General features: G+C 34.4%; 2 non-coding genes across 2 annotated transcripts; both read left to right on the top strand.

The window, feature by feature from the left end:
• The first annotated feature begins 8,661 nt into the window (after positions 1-8,661).
• TRNAN-GUU (transfer RNA asparagine (anticodon GUU)) lies at positions 8,662-8,735 on the top strand. Its single transcript has one exon. It is a non-coding gene; the product is annotated as a tRNA-Asn (tRNA).
• A 5,182-nt stretch (positions 8,736-13,917) lies between these two features.
• Positions 13,918-13,990, top strand: TRNAP-AGG (transfer RNA proline (anticodon AGG)). The gene has a single exon. It is a non-coding gene; the product is annotated as a tRNA-Pro (tRNA).
• The last annotated feature ends 2,644 nt before the right edge of the window (positions 13,991-16,634 follow it).

The raw sequence follows: 16,634 nt of genomic DNA, 5'->3' as shown, positions 1-16,634 counted from the left end.
GATTAGAAAAGGAAGGTGTAGATAAGATAATAAATCTTAGTTTATAAAATATCTTTGTTTACCCTTATTGTATCACTTCTAGAATTCCTCTCAAGGACATGTCTCTTTTCAAAGATATTTGGATGGGCAAGCAGCCGAGTGGGCTGGCCTCAAGATCACAGATCCGAGGACAAGGACTCGGGTTCGAGCCCGGGTGAGGTGGTAGATCCCTCAAAACCTGGCGGTGATGAGTAAGCTGGGTGCTCCTGGAGCGGCAAGCTGCTGCCGCGATGGATCAATAAATAAAATTGATTTCATTAAAAAAAATTTTTTAATTAAATAATTGTTATACTGAAAAAAGAGGGTCTGATAAGATGATAAAACTTAAAAAGATGAGAATTATAAAGAGCATATTGAATGGATTATATCTTTGTAGTGTATTTGGGTCGAATGAAGTTGATAATAGATCTAATAACGAATATGGTTTATTTAGTAGTGACATATTAGATGAACAATATTATCTGGAAGATAGCGTAGAATTAATGGTGGGTATTGATAAAATAGAGGGTGATTTACCTCAATTAAGCTCTAATGACTTAGACAGGGTATTTAATGAGCAGAATGATTATGAAATGGAAGGGGATTATATACATTCAAGTAACATATGTTATCCACCTTCACCATCTGATACTAATTCAGAGGTAAATCCACCTATTCCACAAAATCAACCTAGCTCAGCCACATCTTCACTCCCAATACTGGAAAGTGAAAGACCTGATAATATAGCCAGATCCTCAGATAGTGGTGTATTAGGTATTATCAAAAAAGAGATAAAAAGATGGATTGATGCCAATAACTCAATGATCCATTTACAACCATTGATGGAATCAATTGTTGATAAAGATGCGAATGGGAGATTCTATGAATTAAAGTATAACGAAGTGTTGGATATGCTTAAGTTTATAAAGTATGAAAAGAAGGAGGAAGAGGTAGAAGAAGAAGAGGTCAATGAAATTAGAAAACGTTTAATTACGCTGGTAAAAAAAATATTATCGAAATATTCCATGTTAGTTTATTTTAGAGAAATGATAGCTCTCCCCAGCTTTTTAGCAAAGAATTACAATGTTAACTCAGTGGATGTGTATTACCATTTTAGAAATCTTTTTATTTTCCATTACTTACTCTTCAGAATGGAAAAACACGATGAAGAGTTAAGATCTAATAAGGCTAGTAGAAAGCATATTAAAAACAGTAATATATTTAAAAAAGAATTTCCCGTTTTTTATAATTGTATTAAAGAATTTCTTAACTCTTTTACGAATGATAAGAGGATTTTCTATGATGTGTTTGTTAATTGTTATGAGAAGTGTAGAGAAGCAAAAGAGGAATATGGGGATGCAGAGCATAGTATGCTTTTGAATAGTGACCTCAAAATACACAATGGAAAAAGATATCTTTGTAGTAAATTTATTGTGTTAATGATATTTGAACTAGATTTGGACATTCTTGAATATATTAATAAGAATTGTGATGAATTCCTATCATCTTTCATTTTTAATAGGTTTAAAACAAATTTTGAATCAGTACAAAATGTCGAAGTGTTGGATTCAATTGATAAGAAAATATTTAGAGCGTACCTATCATTAAGTGAAAAACTTATCGAAATGGGATGTACCACCGTATCTTTGAAGAAATATTCTTATAAATATATTTTGGTAATCAGGGATGAATTGCACCCTAAAATTAAGAGGGATTTTGAGATAAAAAAAGAAAGAGAAGAGTATATTAACGTGTTACTTGATCTCGTAACAGTTACCGGTAAATTTTTTTTGATACATTTTATACCTAAATATATGGGGATAGAATCTATTGATTTAACTCAACTAAAAAAAATACTGTTAAAATATGGAATCGAGAAACCATAGAAATGGGATCTTAAAAGGAAACGTTAATATCCTTAAATAAACATAGTTTATTTTATTTCTTATCTTTTCCGGTTCTCTACTTTACAACTTCCGGTATTTCCTGTGTCCTTTCCTGAATGTATGAAATATTAGAGAATGAAATAGTTCTAAATGGACCGGAAAGGAATATTCTATCATTTAAACACAGGTGTGGAGATAGATGTGATATACCAAGAACTGAACTCGTTAACACACACATACAACAAGGTTGTCTGCGAAAAGAAGTCACTCCTTGATAGGTTGAGCAGTCTCTCCAAACAAAGTGAAGAGAGAGCCCTGGAAGTGAATGAACTAAAAAAGGTAAGAATGAAGAGTTGGAGCTACTCAAAAAACAGTTAGAACAGTTAAATGAAGGATTTAGAATACTTGAAAGTGAGATGAAAGAGGTAAGGAATCAAAAAATAGTTCTTGAAAAAGAAGTTAAAATCAAAGAAAGTGACTCTGAGAAGTTGAGGAGTGTCATTTCTATTCTAACCTCTGGTAAGCTAGTTGAGGTCTTAGAAGACCTTGAAAGATACAAAGGTATGTGTAATGAGCTCTTACTTTCCTTTTGGTAAATTATCAAAGTTATCCCATTTGATGGTTCAAGTGTTCTATATCTCTAATTTATTTCCATATTTTGTGTTACCACACCTCTAATTGAAAATTTTTCCTCCATCGATTGAGGTAACTCAGTTAGTAGACATTCCATAATCTTTAGAGAGTTGAAAATTAAAACCTGTTGTTTTTGATATTCAAAGATAGATAGAGTTCTATCTGGGACTAACTTTACGTTGTATTATCTCAAGAATGTTTTATGCTTTTTAATTAATTAAAAATTTAATATAGCTATGATATTACCCTTAAATGAAAGGAATTGTGTTAATGTGTCTAATTATACTTTTTGATCTTGCATTGATGAGTGAAGATGTAGGTAATGAGGACGTTGAGATGATAGATGATACTTTTTTGGAGGGATGCATGAATGGAGTGGAAAACTACTTGTATTACGGATGTGAGCAAGGAAATGGTATGGATTATAGTGATTTTATAAAATTGATAGAAAATCCAGAAACACACCCAGTAGATGTTGGAAATGAGCACATAACAACTCTCAGTGGGTTACCTACACAAAGTGCCTCACAACAACCATCTTATATCCACTATCCACAATGTGATCAACCACATCCTTCATCTACTAATGAGATCGACCAACAAATGGCTTGTGGAAGTAGTACACTGCTGGACCTGTCTTCCTGTGAACTTGATATCGGTGGGATGGAGGGTGATGGTAGTATTGAGAGTGCTCAAGATGACATGAATGCTTATTTGAGTAAATTACTAGATGATGAATTCAATAAAAGTATCAAGGAATGGATCAACGGATTGCTTTCAACTCCTTTGTTGACTGAGAGACTAGAAGAAAGGAACATAGAAAGTGTGATACAGATGATCATGGATAAGGAAGGGGAAATAGTAAGTTCATTTGGAACATCGTACAAAGAGACATATTTTGATGGGATGAAAAGGATTATAATCGATGAAGAGTTTGTGCCTTTCAGCTCGATCCTAGTCTTGTGTTTCCCAGAAATGATTGGATTTAAAGACATGGTAAACGAGGAGTTTAAGTACGACGATGTGGTAGAGGATAGAATCCCGGTATTTCTGGTGCTGTTTGAAATCATAATCAGGAGGAGCGAGATAAAGAGCGAGATGTTCTACTACAGGAGTAAATTTAATAATAATAATAGGCTCTATAAACCATTTGAACATCCTGAGTTTAAGAACGAGTTCATCATAAACTATCTATTGATTACAGAAATGCTAAAGTCGTTCAAAGATAGGTCGAGATACGAGCTTTTTAAACTTCTATACAGCTATAGAGAACATAGATACATCCTTTGGGGATATAATAGCTTGATAGTTGAAATAAATGAGTCAACCAAAATGATTTGGTTTGATGATGTATCAAGTGTTGGTAAACAATCTTACACTATAAAATTACTCACCACTATTATATTTTTAGTCGATAAAGATGGAATAAACATGATAAAGCATTTTTATATACTAGAATTGATTTATTATAAGTTTACAAAAATAAACTTACGTGACCATATTAATTTGTTAATAATGGAGCTTATTACAGCATCTTATGCCAAATTAACAAAAATAATCAAGGATAAAAGAAAAGATAGACAAATGAAAACTGTAGAAGACGAAAATATGATAATAGAATGTTACAACAAGATAATAACCGCTACTTATCCAGAATTAGAAGGTACAAAGGTATATAGAGATAACATGTTCAAAATATTGCGTAATACTGCTTTAATCTTTTCCAAGGTATTTCATATGGATATTAGTGGGGATTTTCGGTCTAGTACTAAAATTTGCAGACTAAGACAAGATATAAGGAGATTAGAAAGTATGTTAAATTAATTAAAACCTATTTCTTGTTTCAATTTTATGTTTGTGTTATAAACAGATAATCAGAGTATGCTTTAACACTCATTTTTTCTCATTTAAATACCAACTAGAGGTATTTCCGTTAAATAGTATGTTTTTAGTATACTTTATTCACAAAATTATAGCTTACTCATATTTATGATTTTCGGGGCTTTCTGTGTCCAAGATTAGGTTTTATACGTCGTAGTCATTCTTCACATTTGTACTTCTTGGATATGGAAAGTTAGAAAGAAGAAAAATGATTTGTGTCCCACCAGTAATACCACTTCTTTCCTAAACATATTAGTAACATTGTTCTAATTACTATTCATATAACACGTAACCTTTGTTAAATGTAACTCAGTTACTTATTAAGGATAAATTCTACATCAAATTAATTAGAATACATTGTATTACTCTATTTGAAACATATTTAATTTATACTTAAAATGGTCACACAAGAGAAATCTAGAACATTCTACAAAAATTAAAAGTATAAATAAGAGAGGTATTTTCAGTATAGGAATGATATTTTTATATTTTGTGTTTCTAATTCTATCAATCAGAGGAAGTAACGATAAGAAAGAAGAATTCGACAATCCAAGACAAAAAAGTAAATCTCTATACAAGAACAATCTTTCACTTATCAGTTCGTACAAGTTTCTGGATAAGGATGAGTTGTTGCTCTCTAAGAGAGGAAAAGAGGAGATTGAGAGTTTATTACAAAACATGACAAATGAGGATGAGGATGATGATACACAAGAAGGACCAATTCTTCTATTCTACACCATTTCTGAAGGGAAGGATTCCTTACAATCCTTGAAATCGTTAAGCGAGGTCATACCTGAAAGTTCTGAGGAGGAATCCGAAGAGACGTTTAGGAGAAATGAAAAGAGAAGAAAAAGAGATGGTAAAAAGAAAATGAGTGGTAGTAGAATGAAAGAGGTTGATTCTACTCATTCTTTAAGTGATGATGTAGTTACTGAAGTAAAGAATGGAGGCCAGGGAAAATTTAGCAAATCCTTTGAGATGTTTAAATCTAAAAGAAATGGAAATAAAAAGTCATTGAGTGGTAGTGCAGGGGAAATGGGTAGGATGATGTAAAATTAAAATAAAAGTGCTTTTAAAAACTTTTAGTTTATCCTCAGGAAATGGTTCTTCAAATTTTGATGTGTCATGTCAAATTAAACACACTCTTCCCCTTCTGAAGAAGAATGGGATTTAGGCATTCTACGCCAAGAAAGAAGACACCATTAGAAGTGTTAGAATTAAAGGAGGGACAATCTAAGGAGGAAATAAAGATACAGTACACCAAACTAATGCTGAGATATCATCCAGATAGAAATAAAGAGGAAGGATCAGTTCAAAAGGTGATCGAGATAAGAGAAGCATACCAAGAGTTAGAATCTCAAGGATTTAAAATACAGCAACACTGTAGAAGAGAGGTTGATTTTGAGAAATATACTCTCTCATATCTTAAAAAGCTAGAAGAGAAAGATTTTTACAGAACAGTAGAAGAGGTATTTGAAATAATCGTTGAAAACGAGGTAGAAGGGAAGAAAGAGATGTATCCGAGGTTTAGTGATAAGAATTTTAATAAATTTTACAATTTTTATAAAAATTTTAAATCTAAAAGAGATCTATACCAAGAACAGGACTTCAAGGAAGAGTTTAAGAGTGAAAATAGAAAGATTAAGAGGTATTATTATAAAAATTTACTTAATGAGTACAACATTAAGATAAGAGAGTTAGTTAAGAATATTTATAGGGTGGATTCTAGGGTTAAAAATCAAATTCAGTATGAGATAAGTGAGAAATCCATTTGTAGAGATATCCCAAGTGTTAAACCCAAAAAAGAGAGGAAGAAAAAGCAAAATTACATTTTTTACTGTGAGAGGTGTTCCAAGGGATTCATGAGTGTTAACCAAGTACTAAATCATTCTAAGAGCAAGAAACACCTAGAGAAGATGGGGAAAGAGGAGGATGCTCTACTGGGGGTAATTGTGGTTGAAGAAGGATTAGAGTTTAAAGAATGGTTTAGTAACAAAGAGGGTAATTTCGAGGTGGATAAGAAGGAGCATTTAAGAGAAGAATTACCAAATATAAATTTTTGTGATGAAGAGGTGAGTAAAGGTAGAGTAGAGAGTGTTCCCATCCCTCCCTTAGAGAAAGAGAAGGAAGAGGAATCTAAAGGCAGCAAGAAGGTTAAAAATGTAAAAAAAATTAAAAAACCTAAAAAAATTGTGAAGAAAAAGAAGGAATCATCACACGAAACGAGGGATTCCAAGATCTTTCTTAAATGTGCTGTATGTGGTGAGGTATTTCCATCTAGAAATAAACTTTTTACTCACATAAGAGAGGTACACCAAAGGAAAGAGTAAATTTGAAACCCATTTTTTATATTTTAGTATAGAATTTACCCTCTTTGTATCCTAAAATCTTACAATAAATCAAAGATTTGACTTCTCTTTCTATGTCCCTCTTTAATACACTCTTCAACCTGTCATAGCTTACCATCCCTTTTGTTACCTCCCTGTAAATCTTAGAGGAGAGATTTGACTCTTTCGTTAGGTACCTTTTAGGGTCTATTAGAGAGGTTCTAATAGAATCGAAGACTTTAGGTTTAAATGATACTTCAACTCCCCTTTTAATTTCATTTTTAGACAATAAAGTACTTCCATTGCTTTTCCTTTCATCCAAACCCCTTAACTCCCTTTCTATCTTTACATATCTCAGTACTCCTGGAGTATCTCTCTCTAATTCCAATTCAAATGGAATAAACCTCCTATAAAACTTAAAATCTAAAAGGAAAGATTCAAAGTTTGTAACATAAAACACAATGACACTAAAAGTATCCTTAGATAGTAGCACTTTAAAATACTTTACTGTCACTTTACCAGTAGTGTAAATTAAAATGTAATTTGTGCTATCTAAAAGCTTACTCTTAACCAAAGGTGCATCATCATTTATTATTACTGGTCTATCTAACTCTAAGTGTTTCTTTGGCGTGGTGATATAAACATTCTTAGAGTGTAACATTGGAGAGGGGTCGATCTTTCCTTTTACTACCTCTGGGAGTATAAGATCCTCTGGTACTTCAGAAAGATTTTAAGTACCCCTTTGTTTGGTGGTTGATATGAAATCTTTGATTGTTTATGGAACTGTGCATCTATTAGCTTTAATGGGATTCTCGTACAAGGAGTACTTAAAAGATCAGAGAATGTATGGCATATTCATAAGAACAACCCAAAACAATGGGTTACATTTACTGCACACCTCATTTATAGTTTATATCATTTATATGAGTTCTAAAATGTTAGTGAATTACTCCTTGGGTACTTTAAGATCAGAAGAGGTATCTACGCTAAACGATAATTGTTTCTTGTTCCTAATGGATATCCTCCTTATCATAACAATATTCAGTGATGATATCTCTTTAAAGAATCTAATCATCTTCTCTATCCTCTTGTCTCTCAAGTGTATTACCTGGCTGTTTTTTGAGAGGATACCTTACCAAAAAGATTTTAAAATGTCCTTTTTGGGTGGAGTATCTCTCTTCTTTTCTTTAATACTCTTCCTCTCCTCTTTAATAAGTGCTATACACAGACCGAGTATAAATTTGTTGTTTACTTTTGAATTTGGAATGGTCCTACTCATCTCCGTAAGAAATTTATTTAATCTTCTCATTGAGTACAAATTTGTCGAGGATAGAAAGACCTTTTTGGTTTTTTATAGTGACATAATTTTCATATCTTTGAAGCTTATAAGTTACATTCTCTTCTTTATCTTTACAACCATTCATTTTAGAATTCCCTTTAATATCTTTAGAGAATCAGTTAACACCTTAAGATTGCTAAATAAGAAGATTGTTACCTTTGTGAACTATAAAAGGATAAGTGAAACCTTAGAAAAATGTTCTGATGTAAGTGGAGATGGCACATGTCCTATTTGTAGAGATGATATGGAAGTGGGTAAGGGTATACCTTGTGGGCACGTGTTCCATAAGCATTGTCTTAAAAGATGGGTTGAGAGACAGCAAGCATGTCCTATCTGTAGACAAGACATCTTTAACAATGTAAGAGAGGTAAGATTCACGGTTGGTGATGAGGATATAACCGGAGTACCAGTTGTTTATGAGGAGTAAAAATAAAGTGAGTTTGGGGTTTATTCAGGTTTAAATATCAGGGTTAAAGTTTAGCATTACTTTGGATTGGAGGTAAGGTAGGAGGGAGTCTGTGTAATACATAGAGAAGTATTTCATCTTTATTTATTTTCATTTGATTGCACCTCCCAAGCCTTCATGGCGCAATAGGTTAGCGCGTTCGGCTGTTAACCGGAAGGTTGCCGGTTCGAGCCCGGCTGAAGGCGGTCTTTTTTCACTCCTCCACAAGCAATCAAAAAACGCTAAGAATAATTTTTTTATTGTAACCAATGCTCCCTAAAATATTTTTGATGGTTCATTTGTAGACTAATCTTTAGTTCATTTTTCCTTGTATTTTTAATCCACTCCTTCTCTTTAAATTGCGGTATTCTGGCAACAATTTGATCTTTTCTTTCCCTATACTCGGTGATTGTGTTGTATTGTCTTAAATATTCCCTGCTTCCTATCTTCTTGCCACTTTTAAGAATCACAATTTTACCATTCAACTCACTACAAAGATCAGTACCACCATTTCCACTCTCACTTCTCAAGTTCATGTGATCTAAATCCCTCATATGTCTCTTCAAATCTATAGATCTATTAAAGATCTTACCACAAGTTATACACCTATTCTCCAACAAAAATTGTAATGCCTCTCTAACCACGCTCTCATCCTCAATAGAATCCAGATCTAAGTGATCCTTTAAATTAATTTCTAAATGACTCTTTATATCCTCTCCCTTGTACTCACAAAATACACATTCTCTATGCACTTCAATGAAGTCCATCTTCTCACATTTCATTTCCTCAATTTTATATTCCTCACGTTCACTCCCACAATGATCCTTTAATGGTGGAATATTATGAATCCTTCTCTTGCTATTAATTTTGTGTAATTCTGTTAAATAGTGATCCTTAATACTACTTATTCCTGTGTTACATGCTGTACATCTCATTCTATAGATACGGCCCTGGGTTCTTTTTTCTCTTTTAACTCCCCCCAAAATGAGCTTAGATTCAGTGGAAATAGTGGAGTATCTTAACGGAAGGATTGAAAGTAGCGCTAAGTATAGGATTAAGGAGAAATATGAGGATTTTATTGTACAAGAGGTATCCTTTAGAGGTCTTTGTGAAGAAAAGGATGTAATTAATCTAAATGATGTTAAGGAGGTGGAATCTCTTCTTGGAAAGAGAGAGTTTCTAGATCTGGAGAATGTGATATCCAACTTTGAAGATAGCACAGATAAAATGTACCATGAAGGATTTAACACTGTTGATACCGCATCACTAGAACTACCGAATGAGAATATTCCATTTCACAGTTTTGAATTAGAGGACAAAGAAGAGAGAAAGAGAATCCACGAAATACTAAAGAAGCATCCCTTAATTGAGACCAAAACAGAGAATAATAAACTGAATGTTTATTTTAAGCTAATTAATAGTTATAGATTTATTTTAAGAAAGGTAAATAGAGATACAATGGATATCTGTAATGTTATCTGTTCATTACTTAATGTTCCTTATAAGAATATGAACTTTGCAGGTAATAAGGATAAGAGGGGTATTACATATCAATTGGTGAGTATAGAAAATGTAAATTTTGTAAGACTGTATTTACTAGCAAGGAGGTTTTTGGTGGAACAGGGGAGTATTCTTATCTTTGATATCCATAGATCCAATTCTAGGATTAATCTAGGGGAGTTATTGGGTAATAAATTTACTGTTAGGGTTAGAGGTGAGGATATCCCTACTGTAAGTAAGGACGAGGTATTAAGAAGGTTAGAGAATGGTTTTATAAATTATTACGGGAATCAAAGATTTGGTAAAGGGTTTAATAACCACCTTATAGGTAAAAAGATATTAGAAAAGAGGTATTTAGAGTGTATAGAGATGATAATGAAGGGTAAAGAGAATGAAGGTAAGGAGATAGAGAAGGGAAGAGAGTTGTTCTCTAGCAAAGAGTATAATTTAGCGTATAAAAAGTTTCCACAAAGGTATGTGGCAGAAAAGCACATTTGTAGAGGTAAATCTAGAAATTTTAGTGATGAGAAGATAGTTTTAAACATCAAGAGAGAGCTCCTTATGCTGTATTTACATTCGTATCAGAGTTACATTTTTAATGGGGAGGTTAACACCAGGATTAGAGAGGGAATGACTCTTAGAGTGGGGGATTTGGTGATGTCTAAAGATAACACCACTAATACACTCACTTCAGAGAATGTTGTGGAAATAACCCAAGAGAACATTAAAAGTTACACTTTTTCAGATTTAATTCTACCTTTAAAGAAGTTTGATAATAAAATGTTAAAGGGTGGTTATAGGAGGGTAATAGGAAGGTGTAAGGAATTGATCTATTTGGAAGAGAGAGATGGATTTGTACTTACCTTCACATTAGAACCATCTCACTATGCCACAATGGTATTAAGAGAGGTGATTGGTGAGAATATAAATTTTAATTAGTGCCACAGACCCTACCCTACCTTTATCTATTTTTTCACTACCCCCTCTTCCAAATGAAGATCCTTCCCCAAAGTTTAAATAAAGCTCTATCCATAATAAACAGTGTATCATTCTTTGTATCTCTTCTCGGGTGCTTACTTCTCTTAAATAAGAGGTTTAGCATTATAAACTTTAAGAAGAGTACCAAAAGCTTAGAATATTTCATAGGACTGAACAAAGAGGAGATAACGAGGAATATCTTGGATGAAAATGAAATTAAACTTAAAAGAGAGAGATTTAAGACAATAAAGGAATTTAGCATCTTTAATGAACCATTAAATTATACAAAAGGCTTGATGTTCATTGTATCAGATAACATTTTAATCTATGATGGTATTTCTAAGGAGTGTAGAGTTGTGGGATTTGATGAGTATTGTGTGAGTTTAAAGAATGCTTGTGAGAATCGACTCAGTGCAGAGTATGATGGGAACAAGATTTATGAGAATGTAATTGAGGTGATTAAAAAGAATGATACCATAGAGGGTATACCCTTTCGCTTAGGTAAAGTCTTTTTTGTAGAGAATAAGAAGGTGTACTTCACTAATTGCTTTAAAACGAAGATGTTGGACATCGTACACTGTGAGAAGATCCTTGAGGTGTTGAAATCCCCAGAAGATGTGAGAAATTAAAATTTTATTTAAAACTCATCCTTTGTTAAAGAAAGTAGCGACTATTAAATAATAAATGGTTCTAGTGATAGACCAAGAGGTAATTGAAATAATAAAAAACATCTTTTTGGTCATTCTCTCCTTTACCTCTCTCCCTATCTTTTAACCTTCCTCTAACCAATTAGAGGTTGGGAGGATCATAAAAATTTATTTTTTAAAAAGATTTCTCCCACTTCTTACCCAATGGAAGATGAGGTGTATGGGCCAGAGGAGGATACCTTTGCTCTGCTAGATGCAATACAAATGGATCTAGACAACATAAAAAAAGATTTTGTAATTTTAGAGCTAGGGTGTGGTAGTGGTACCATCTCTAAGGAGCTGCAAAAGACTTTCAAAAAAATACGTAGAGAGGTATTTATTATATCCACAGATATGAACAACAAACCTTTAGAACACTTAAAAGATGAAGGGAATGGCCCTAATTTGATCAGAACCGATTTGTTGTTAAATATCAACACTTCCAGGATAGATGTTGTAATTTTCAATCCACCGTACCTACCAAGTCCAAGGTACCTGGGAAGTGGTGGTAAATTAAGGGACCCCTTTAGTGATATTAGAGATTCTTTTTTGGGTGGTTTAAATGGTAGGGATGTGATAGATAGATTCATAGGAATGGTGGATACAAAGATGTTTTACCTCTTGGTAATTCAAAGGAATAACCCTAAGGAGGTAATAACACTCTTGGAGAGTAAGAATTACAAAGTTAGGATAATCCATACGAAAAGGGTGTTATCAGAGAGTATCTTCGTTTTAAAGGGTGTTAAATTTTAACACTAATTAAACCTTTTCCAGGTTTAATATTAAGGAATTAGAGTACCCTTCGTAAGAGTTGGGATATAAATAGGAAGGAAATATAAAAACCAGATAATTCTCTATGAATAGCAAGCTTTACTCCTTGTACAAAACAAATGAAATAATTAAAAAGTTAATAAAGGAATTGAACTCAAATTCTATAAATTATATAGAGTACATCTTCAATGAAAGACACATTTGTTGTAGGACTTGTACTCTAAAGGTGTTAACATTCTTTTCTAGGTCTTTGAATATCAAAAATGAAGTATCTACCTTCGATGTGTTGTACTCAATCCTAAACAGTACCTTTGAAGAGATCCATTTTAAAGATTTGGATTTTAAAAGAATTGAATTCAATTCTGAGATATTCTCTTTGCTTTATAACGAATATTTTAATATGTTCCTGGAATATACCTCCCTTTTGGATATAAATCAGTCCATCTTACTATTTGATAACACCATAAATATAAATACCATCTCCTTCCTAAAGTATAACGTTAGGAGAATCACCGATGAATTCCTGTTTAAGGTGATTGAACGAGTTAACTGTAAGAGTAGCTCTTACGAGCACATTCTCTTCACCAAGTTCTTATCTTTTTACATAGAAAAGGGTTATCTTACTGTAAAGAGTACCTGTATCACCCCTCTGATGAGCTATTGTGTAGTTAGAATGGACATAAAGGACGTGAATGAGGTTTATGAAAGCATTTCTAAATTGGTAAATAATAAAATAAATTAACTTTTATTTATTCCTCTCCCGGGTCTTTTCAAATTTAGCTAAATAGAAGGACAACTCATCCTGCTGTAGAATATACCCCTCAATCGTACCCACCTGTCCTGGCCTTGAGGTAATAATACCCCAGAGATTTCCAGACTCTAGGTGTTTGAAAAATTGGGGATCCTTCTCCTTGAGTTCGGGTTGGGTGGTGAGGATCGATTCAAACTTCTTCTTAACCTCAACAGGGTCAATCTTAACCACTGCACTCTTCGTCAATGTATTGGTTCTAACTAAAATATTACCAGTTGGATGATAATTAACACCCGTTATCTTACAGTTAACAGTAAATGGGTGTGACTTACAAGAGAAGCTACCTGTGTTTAATCTTAGGGCCCTTCTCTTAATATTACCTCCTCTACACCTGACAAACTGAATTCTCTCCTCTCCTATTTTGGTATTGCTGGGCTGTCTACCACAGTTATTCTTTCTCTTTTTCTTGTGGATGCTCTTTTTTGCTCCTGTCTTTGTTCTCTTGTGTCTATTACTTCGACTTATTCCCATGGAAGATTTTAGGGTTGAAAAATTTTTTAGAAAAAATTGAAAATCTTTTGTGAGGAAAAGTTAAACCTAAAATGAGTTGTGTGTTACAATAGGAATTCGATGTGTGTTTAAGGTGTACACGATGATATGTATTTTTGATGATTTATATAGATTTTTGGACCCCAAATAGGTGGTGGCATGGTCTAGATGGTATGATTCCTGCTTAGGGTGCAGGAGGTCCTGGGTTCAAGTCCCAGTGTCGCCCTTTTTTATTATTAAACTGAGCTATTTCTCTAAAATATTTTTTAGGAGACTAAGGCTTATAGGAAAGGTCTCCCCTTTCCATATATTCATCTATTCCTACCTTTGATAAATAAATAGACTCTCTATGTTTATCTCATCCACAACTGTGGATCATCGAAATTCCCCTAGTCCAACAACTTCCCCTATTTAGATCTAATGAGAATTACAAAGGAAAGGAACAGAAATAAATACCCAAATAACTCGTGAAGTTTCGTATGCTCCATGTCAGTGAGGAGCTGTATGAGAATAATTGTTGGTTGGAGAATGATTCCGCTGACTTGTCCAAATAGAGGAGATCTAGCACATACCAAAACAAAATGAATAAGATTTGACAATAAACTGAAAATTATGGCTATGAAGATATGGAGGATTGGGAGAGGGGCTCTTGGTAGGGTTATCCTCTCGATACCGAGATGGCTAACAATAAGAAGTGGTGGTAGATAAAATAAAAGAGTGATACATCCTGTTAATCCCATGTAGTGCTTCATTGCTAAACACATTCTTTTTATCTCTCTTCTCAACTCCCTTCTCACGAAATACATCTCCCTTTTCTTTATGGCACTATATTCAATTACTTCTCTTCCCTTCATTTCATCTCTTGGCCTGGTCTTCACGTCTCCAAAGCAACCATCGCCTTCCTTCCAGATTGTGCTTCCAATGAGCTGGTTTGCCATTTCTTTGATTTTGTTGCCAATTTTCCGGTCCATTTCCCTTATGTTCTCAGACCTATCCTTCTTAGATGTGCCATTAACCCTCAAAGCTCTGTTTTGCCTTACTATCCTGCATATCACCTCTTTTAGATAGGTGTCTCTATCCATACAAACCTTGAAAAGTACGCTGTAAAGGCCTAGGAAGATCGATGTTACAAACCCCAGGAGAGAAAGTACCATGTTGTCTTGAGATTCTTCCCCTATAAATACCAGTGTCAGCAGACCAATGCATCCCAAGGCTAAAGCCAACGCTTCCCCCCTGTGCATGCTCCTCCCTGACAGAAACACTGTAAATAGACAGGTGAAGATGACGCTGGATCCATGGAGGGACGTGATACGTGTATCTGAAAGCGAGTTGAGGGAGTAGTATTTTGGAATGGGGAGCAGATTGAAAAAAAGACTCAAGAAAAAGGTATTTGTGATAAATCTTCTAGGGTCAATTCCAGTCTCCCTAGATAGCATCTCTAGATACCTCCATCTGTACAGACACAGGTCTCTGAGAAGGATCATGGCACCTACAGAGTGTGTGATATAGAGTACCAGGAGCGGGGATATTCTACAGTCTCCCTTGTGTGAATACATCAACTTTGCGTTGTAATACAGCGAGGAGTCCACAACAATTCTCAAAATTATAACCACTAGATCTGTTACGTTCATTTTGCTTCAATGCTCCTTTTACCTCTTTGTTATCCTCTTGTCAACCAATTGCTTTTTCAGACCATAAAATAACGTAAGTACCCAGCTTACAGCAGACAGGAAAAGTGGCATCAACAAAGATCCTTTCCTGGTGAGTAACAAGTGTGAACGTACTCCCATTCCAAAGCCAAAATAAACTGTATAAGTCACTAATTTATTTCATCCATCCTAACTTCCCCAAGAGGTCAAATGCTCTCAAGTAGCTCATCCCATAGTGTGAAAACTCGCTCACCAGTTCGCTGTCATTCATCCACCCAACATTTGGTTCGTCACCACATCTCCCCGAGTGTGGGAGATATCTCCCAATCCTAGCACTAGGACACCTCACTTTCACCTTTTCACCTCTGGTCACAATCTTCACCGCTTCTATTGGAAGATAGAGAAGAGTGTAGAAAAGAATTCTAGCTCTACCTCCCAAGCGAGAACGATCGTTAGTGTTTAGATTTAGAATGGCAAAAACCTCGTTAAAAAGGTTGGATAGCCCAATTTTCGCCCGCTCGCACTCAACTTCCCTGAATATCAATTGACTTATCCCACTAAACAACGAAAACGAAGAGATGACATCCATTCCTCTTTCGTATGCATCCTCGCTATCTCTGCATATCACATCTTCACACACATCCTGGCTTATTTTCAGCAGTAAAATACAATTTAGAATTGTATCACGGTGTGACTTTCCAGGGCGACTTTCATCTTCACTGCACTTCTCAGAGCCGGCCCTTTCATTTTCCAGGAAAGCAGAGTCCAACACGCTTTTTAGATCCTCAACAAACTTCTTGTTTTGTATCACCTTCCTGTTCAAATACTCTCTGTACCAAAGCACCACTTCTCCTACTCCAAATTTCTCTTTTACAAGTTCTACAAATTTGTCTGTCAGTCCACCTGCATCCCTCTCCATTGCTTTCTTCTAGAATGGGCAGTTTTACCCTAACACTTAAAGTATAAAGTTTATAAAATCACAAGTCTGTGGGCAAGATCCCTCCCTGCGCAATGTACTGCGAGAGCTATACCTGACAACTCGTTCTTATAACACCGTTTATTTAACATACCTCCCGCGATTTGCAAGCCAGTAGATGTTTAGACCACCAAGATATTATTTTTTATATACCAACGACTTCTTTTCGTTGGGCGACATGAATTTCCAGTTAATTTGCAGATGGATTATTTTGGAAACATGAGAAACGATGTCTTTGAAGTCTC

This window comes from Nylanderia fulva, unplaced genomic scaffold (genome assembly GCF_048542155.1).
Source record: "Nylanderia fulva isolate GAGA-0341 unplaced genomic scaffold, ASM4854215v1 Scaffold108, whole genome shotgun sequence".
NCBI lineage: Eukaryota > Metazoa > Arthropoda > Insecta > Hymenoptera > Formicidae > Nylanderia > Nylanderia fulva.
The sequence above is the reverse complement of the archived record's forward strand: the minus strand, read 5'-3'. Positions and strand labels throughout refer to the sequence as shown.